This window comes from Lutjanus erythropterus, chromosome 17, assembly GCF_056507025.1.
Source record: "Lutjanus erythropterus isolate fLutEry1 chromosome 17, fLutEry1.hap2, whole genome shotgun sequence".
NCBI lineage: Eukaryota > Metazoa > Chordata > Actinopteri > Lutjaniformes > Lutjanidae > Lutjanus > Lutjanus erythropterus.
The window spans coordinates 17790955-17798100 of NC_139333.1; the positions used below are offsets into that span (position 1 = coordinate 17790955).

Consider the following 7146-nt stretch of genomic DNA (forward strand, 5'->3'; position numbering starts at 1 on the left):
GATGCAATGTCACAACCAATCAAATGGCCCGATAGTGGTCCGTCAGAGGAAGAGCCAATCCACTCTGGTCAGAAGAAGCCATCTCAATCCCTCATTTAAAAAATCGATTAATTTTTAAATGTCTAATAATATGTACAAATTATTTAAATATTGTATCATGCTATCATAGTTTTTGAGAAATATTTCCTTGGTTAATTATTGTTAACAGGACAAGACATTTACATGTTCTGGAATATGCATTTTGGCCAACCAAAATGTAATTCCTGGTAAATGTCAAATTCGCTGCAGCAAGTTATTATGTGAATAAATGAAAGTAGATATAGATTAATGCATACAATTATAAATAAATAAGTGAATAAATTAATAAATAAACAAATAAATTAAACCTACCACAAGGAGTTTTCACCTGGTTATTATATAGTCTCAATATAATACTAATGCCTCTATATGGCCTACATAAACAAGACAATCTGCGAGAAGATCGGCTAATTACATATATATCACTAATGGCTGACAATGGGTTGGATTCTCAGTGAAATCAGATTAAATGAACCTGTGTTTACATTTTCTCAGGCACAGTTACAGTGAGTTTTTATGTTAGCTAGTTAAAAAGAAGCAGAAGCATATTTATTACCATAGTTCATTTTTGATGTCATATTTTGTGGGGCTTCCACAAGGGGCTTCCTAAATCAACAAAATATTTGTTCCTTGCAGTAGCTTTAAAGGGGCAGTTCACCCCAAATCAAAAATACATACTGGTCTGTAGTGCCATTTATCTACCCAATCTATAGTTTTTGGTGTGAGTTGCCCAGTTTTGGAGATGTCAGCCAAAAGAAATCTAGAAATCATGACCTTGTTGCCCAAAATAATCCACAGACTTTGTTGTGAGCAGTTTAATGTAGGAACTACTTTATTCCTGCACTAGAACTACTTTAGAATCTCCTGGAAGTAAAGGGTCGAATCATGGTATCGAAAGGTTAATCCAATGTTTTGAGATTTTAAAAATGATTTGAAAATTTACCTCAAACATTTAGGAGAGCTGAAGTGATATGTGAACATAAAAAGTATGTTGGAAGATGAGTAGATGAGTATGCATTATACACAGACTCTTTGGATACTTTTTTTTTTTTTTATTAAAAAAAGGGGTTAGGGTTAGGGGAAAGGGGATGTGGAAGAAAAGTCACCTTTTTGTATGGGTTATTAGCACAGCATGAGAAAGTGAAATCTACTGAAGCAACAGTGAAACTCTCAATGGTTTCTAACACTGTTAGAAGAGGAACTAACAGTCATTTTAGCATCTACCACAAGGTGGTGCAATGTGATAGAGAAAGACGTAGAGGGTTTATCCCACTAATAAACTGACAGAAGCTGAAACATGTTTTTTGTATTCATATGTATATAATAACATCCCGATTGTTATTATTATACGTTGATGATAAAGGTGTTGTTTCCCATCCTAACAGGTACACTAGAGCTAACAGGATGTCAGTGAGATGTCAATCAAATAAACAAGGCTTTCAGTGTTTGGCACAGTTGAATAAAACACATAACACCTGTTTAAAGATGTTAATATACCTGTTAAGTGCTGATTGGCACAAACTAAACAAAACAAAAACATTTCCAGTTTTTCCCAGAATAAAAAGTTTCCATATAATGTAAGAGCCAACAATTAGCCCTGTTGCTTTTGAAAACAATCATAAAAACCAAAAAAGTGAAATAGAAAAGTGAAAAAGGACAAAAATGATAAAACTGATCAATCTTTATTTTGACAATGCTTAAGTAGATGCTTAATGCAATATGCTGATTATTTACAGCCTATTATATATTTATATTATGTTGTCATTGATAATTGTGACTGGTAACATTTATTACAATGACAGAATGTTAGGTATATAAAATATATAATATATAAATATAATAAATTTTTCAATTATATTAAATTTCCCAGATTATTTTGTTGTCGTTTTGTTATTGAAGCACTTATTAATTACTGACTTTTAACTGACCCCCACTGCCCTGAGGGCAAATGTTCAGCAACAATAAAAGATAGTTCACTGAAAAATTTGAATTTTAGTCATTATCTACTCACCCTCATGCTGACTGAGGGTTGGCTTTATTTTGTTAGTCCACAAAATAATGCTGGAGTTTCACAGGAAAACACTGTCGTAGAATCTCCCAAACAATCTGACTGAATGGTAACCAGTTTTCAAATGGAAAAACAACCACCCTACTGCTCATCTCCCAGGCAAAGATTTCAAAGCAGACTGCCTGTTTCTTTGTGCTTCTTCAAAAGAGCTTGAACAACACATCTCGAAACCCCAATGTTGAGGACCGTAGATACAGAGGTCGGCCAAGGAAACTTAGTACAGCAGGTGAAAGACACATTATGCTTACTTCCCTTCAAAATCGGAAGATGTCCAGCAGCGCCATCAGCTCAGAACTAGCAGAAACCAGTGGGACCCAGGTACACCCATCTACTGTCCAGAGACGTCTGGCCAGAAGTGGTCTTCATGGAAGACTTGCGGCCAAAAAACCATACCTCCAACATGGAAGCAAGGCCAAGTAACTCAACTATGCATGGAAACATAGGAAGTTTGTTCGCCAAAGAGCTGGAGAGCGGTACAATAATGAGTGTCTGCAGGAAACAGTGAAGCATGGTGGAGGTTCCTTGCAAGTTTGGGGATACATTTCTGTAAATAGAGTTGGGGATTTTGTCAGGATTAATGGTGTCCTCAGTGCTGAGAAAAAACAGGAAGATACAGAAAGTCAGGATATGTAATGTCCAAACTGATGAACTTGTTTTTGTAAATACACACTCATTCTGAATTTGATGCCTGCAGCATGTTCCAGAAAAGTTTAAAACAGGGTGATGTTTACCACTACAATGCATCACCTTTTCTTTTAACACTCAGTAATGTAATTCCCAGCTCGTTGGAGGGCATAACAAAGACAGGAGGTCCACACAATAACAGCTTTTAAACAAATAATTAATTTATTGAAAATGAAGCAACATAAAGAACCAAATAACTAAGTATGAGGATCAGTGGTGTGATGAAGGTGTTGGGTGCTGTGAATGTGTGTGCTAACAAACTACATGTAAAAGGGAAACCAAGGCTAAGTCCAAACCAAACAAAACCAGCGGGTGCCTGAAAGGCACCAGCTTTCCAGGAGGGAGAGAGAGCCATCTTGGATTCTCCCAAGCTTTTAAAGGCCATGCCCAGGTGAAAGCAATCCACCAGCGAGGAGGGAGGGGCAAGCAACCAGGGAGGGAACCTGCAAAAGAAAGCAGAGGCAGGAACAGGAACTAACCCAAGGCCTGTGGCTGTCACAGTAAGGGTTTGGGAACTGAGGAAACTAATTGTTCAAAATTTTAAAACTGAAATTCTTTCTCATTCTTGCTTGATATGTAACTTCAAGTGCTCAACAGTCTGGGGTATTTTTAACACACCACTCCACTCCCCACTCCAGAAAGGTCTGAATTCCAGGCAGCACCTTAACTCTTTTACTGTGCACTGTGTAACGTGCAGAATGTGTCTTGTTGAAATAAGCAACGATGTCCCTGAAAGAGAAGTTTTCTGGATGACAGCATGTTGCTCCAAAACCTGCATGTACCTTTCAGCATTAATCATCATTAATCTGTGGATGGACCTTTTCATCTTTAGTCTGGGAGGACGCGACATCCGTAACTTGCACATTCAGTGGCCTTGCCTCTCACGCTCAGAGATTTCTCTGGATTCTCCATTTCATGTTGAGAAACATTAATGCTGGACTATTTGCTCACGCAGTTTTCCACAAAGTGGTGACCCTCATACCCTCATTGTGAATGTCTGAGCTTTTTGAAAATGTCCCTTTAAAACCCAAGTTTTATACTGTCACCTATTACAAATTAACCCGATTACCTGTCAGATGTTCCACACGTTTTTTTATTTAGCATTCCCAGTCTTTTGTTCTACCTGTCCCAACTTTTTAATAATGTGTTGCAACTTCACCATTAATGTATATTTACAAAAAATAAATAAATAAAATAAGATTTATCAGTTTGAACATTAAATATCTGGCCTTTGTACTGAATTTTATTGAATACAAGTCAAAATTGCATATTATTGCATTCTATATTTATTTACACTTTGCACAGCATCCCCACCTTTTTTGGGAATGGGGTTTGTACTTGAGGGGCTTCCTGACTTGCCACTGTATTTATACAAACTACCAGCTACTGCCCACTTAAAGGATGATCCCCATGTGTCTGTATGTCAAGCATCACTGTTCTGGTTGAAATAGCAAACTTAAATGTATTTGGGGAAAAAATAAGCAAATTGCATATCAGTGTTTCACCTCTGCCAAGTCCAATTTTTACTTGTAGCTGTGTAATGAAGAAGCATTTTCCATTTAATATCCTCCCCCACTTTCGTGACTGACTCTGTCTGAGTATTAATGAAGGGCAGCTACATCAACAACAACAGCCACACTGGAGAAAAGCCATACTTCTGTTACAAGTGTGGGAAGAGTTTCATACAGTCATCGTGTTTAAAGTATCATTGGCGTATCCACACTGGAGAAAAGTCATAACTCTGTGACCAGTGTGGGAAGAGCTTCACACAGTCATGGAGTTTGAAGGTTCATCAGCATATCCACACTGGAGAAAAGTGTCATCAGTGCACTAACACAGTATAGAAAGTATATTTGGACTGTACTGTGTGAACAATGGGCTATTAAAAGATGATGAGTGGAAAAGCTGTCATGAAACTGTCGCAGTAATATTCATATGCATGCAACTTTTATTGTCTTTCTTCTGCTGTCACAGCTGCAGTACAGCAGCATCCACAGCCCTTAAGTGCTGACGTCATGATTACGTCACCGCTTACCTCAGAGTTGTAGGCCACATAAACAAGACAAAATGTCCTCTTCCTATGTTGCTGGGTGCCAGAATAGAATGAGTTATGGCTCAAAATGCAGGTTTTATTGTATACCAGCTGCCACAGCCTGTCAAAAACTCGAAGACAACTACAGTTCAAGCAGCAGCCTCCGGTACTAAGAAAGTGAGGCCAATGCGGAAGTGCCAAACACTGCAGAACCTCGAATAGCCACTTGATGCTGGCTCCAAAGGCAAGCCAATCTCCAAGTCCCCCCATATTAAAATCTTAAGCGTTGCAGCAGAAATAAACACGTTTAAAGCCTGGTACAAAGAAACAGCATCGACCTGAGGGGAAACTGAGTGCATAGGACCCTCATGTGAGGAGGACCCGTAAAAATAATAGAATGAATAGCCTTGGATTTGGGGAGGGGCTGCGGCCCCGGCTGGGAGTTAGCTGAGTCAGGAATAGTGACCACACTGTGAGCTTCAAAACAGCTGTTCAGAAACCTGTCGGTGACCTCACAGATGATCCTTCCACTAATTGTTTACTGTCGATGCTGTGGCATGATAAGACTCCATCTAAGCTCCACCCACAAAATGTCATAATGTTTACAGACAGAAATGAGGTCTATATAGCGATGCATGAGAAAACTAAGGCTAAAATTGACGGATTCTGAAACAGTGTGCTACCATGCTAATTTGTAATTTTCAGCATGTAATACCCACAATTATTATATTAAAATGCTAATGTTCAACAGGTTTGATGTTCACCTTTTTAATTCAGGATGTTAGCATGCTTATATCAGCACTAAACACCAAGCTCTGAGGCTGTTGGGTATGCCACTAGTTTGTAGGTGTTTGGTCTCAAACCGAAGTATAGGAGAAATTTGTTGAGATATTTTAGTCTGGACCAAAGTGGTGGACATCCTTAGACTCTCTGACTACTGTGTCTAAAAATCCAGAGGCTATCATCTGACCAATGAGAGTTTTTTAATTCCAGTGGAGGTTGAGAACAAACTAGAACTTCACCTCTTATTTTCTATAAAAATGTAATCAAATATCCATAATAAAAGATTAAGGATGCATAAAAAGTTACAAAGCGAATTTTGTAAGTCACTGCTTTTTAATATTATACCAGAATAGACACTACACGACAGCAGAATATTAATCTGTCAGAGAATGTGTTGATAGTCAAGATGATGACGTTCGTTTATCTGTTGCACTGATCAGTCCTGCAGCATGTGGCGGATGCTACCCCGGGGTAATTCAGCATCCTGCACTCATCTGCTTTCATGCAACCCTTGAAGTAGCTGGGTCCTGTGAAAACACGGAAAAAAATACAAGATGAATCATTAGGAAAAGTATGTTTTTCTTTTCTGCTGCTGCTCCTGTTGGATCTACTTTGTTCCAGCATTGGCACAAAGACAACATGTGAAACTGCTCTTAGTGAAATTTTAGGAGGTAGAGACTGAATTCAATAGTAACCTTTATCATGGTTCACAGTGTTATAATTGTTGTGAAAACAAACAACCATGGCTTATCTTAAAGTGTGTTAAGAGACACACAGCAAGTGTTTCTCCAGACTATATAAAAGAAGGCTCTAAGGAGAGTTTCAGCTCTCAAATGCATGCTGGGAAGTCTGCTAATATGTCATGTTTATTGACTGATTGTATAGTACAGTCATTCAACTCATCATTTACTTCTACTTCTACTAAACTCCTGCATGATTCTTTACTTCTTCTTCTTCTGACTACTTCTTATTAGTGGTAGCAGTGGCTTAGTTACTGTGACCATTGTATTTTACTGTTACTCAGGTCAGTGAAGACTGAAGCACTTACTGGATCCAGCATTAAATATGACGCTGGCACAGACGTTGTTTGAACCATAGCAGGTCTCCACAGGACTTGAACAGTGCTTCTTGCCTCCACAGTTACACCTCAGTGCTTCACCTGGGGGGAGGGAGTCTTGCTCATTATCCTGATCAAACTAACTCTGCACTTTTTTTTTTATTTAGTTAAAAACAGATCACAGGATTGCAGGTTAACTCACTCTGACTGACAGCCAACAACACGAAGAGAGCGAGAATAACAGCCTTCATGTTTTCACAATGTCACGTCTCTGCACACAAGTTTCTGTATAAAAAGAGGTGGAGAAAAAAAGTGTGATCAGACATCTCATTGTTATAATTAATACCACATATTGAAAAGCTTGAAGATATCCTACCTGAATGAACCAGATGTACTGTCTGTTTGTGCTGAGACCCTGGCTTCCTTTTTATCCACTCTTGTTGC

The 7146-nt window shown here is 38.5% G+C and overlaps 1 long non-coding RNA gene across 1 annotated transcript; it reads right to left on the reverse strand.

The window, feature by feature from the left end:
* Nucleotides 1–5959: 5959 nt before the first annotated feature.
* On the reverse strand, nt 5960–7146 carry LOC146312067 (uncharacterized). Its single transcript, XR_014772184.1, has 4 exons — nt 7079–7146; nt 6905–6987; nt 6694–6804; nt 5960–6172 (listed from the first exon to the last, which is right to left on the reverse strand). It is a non-coding gene; the product is annotated as an uncharacterized LOC146312067 (long non-coding RNA).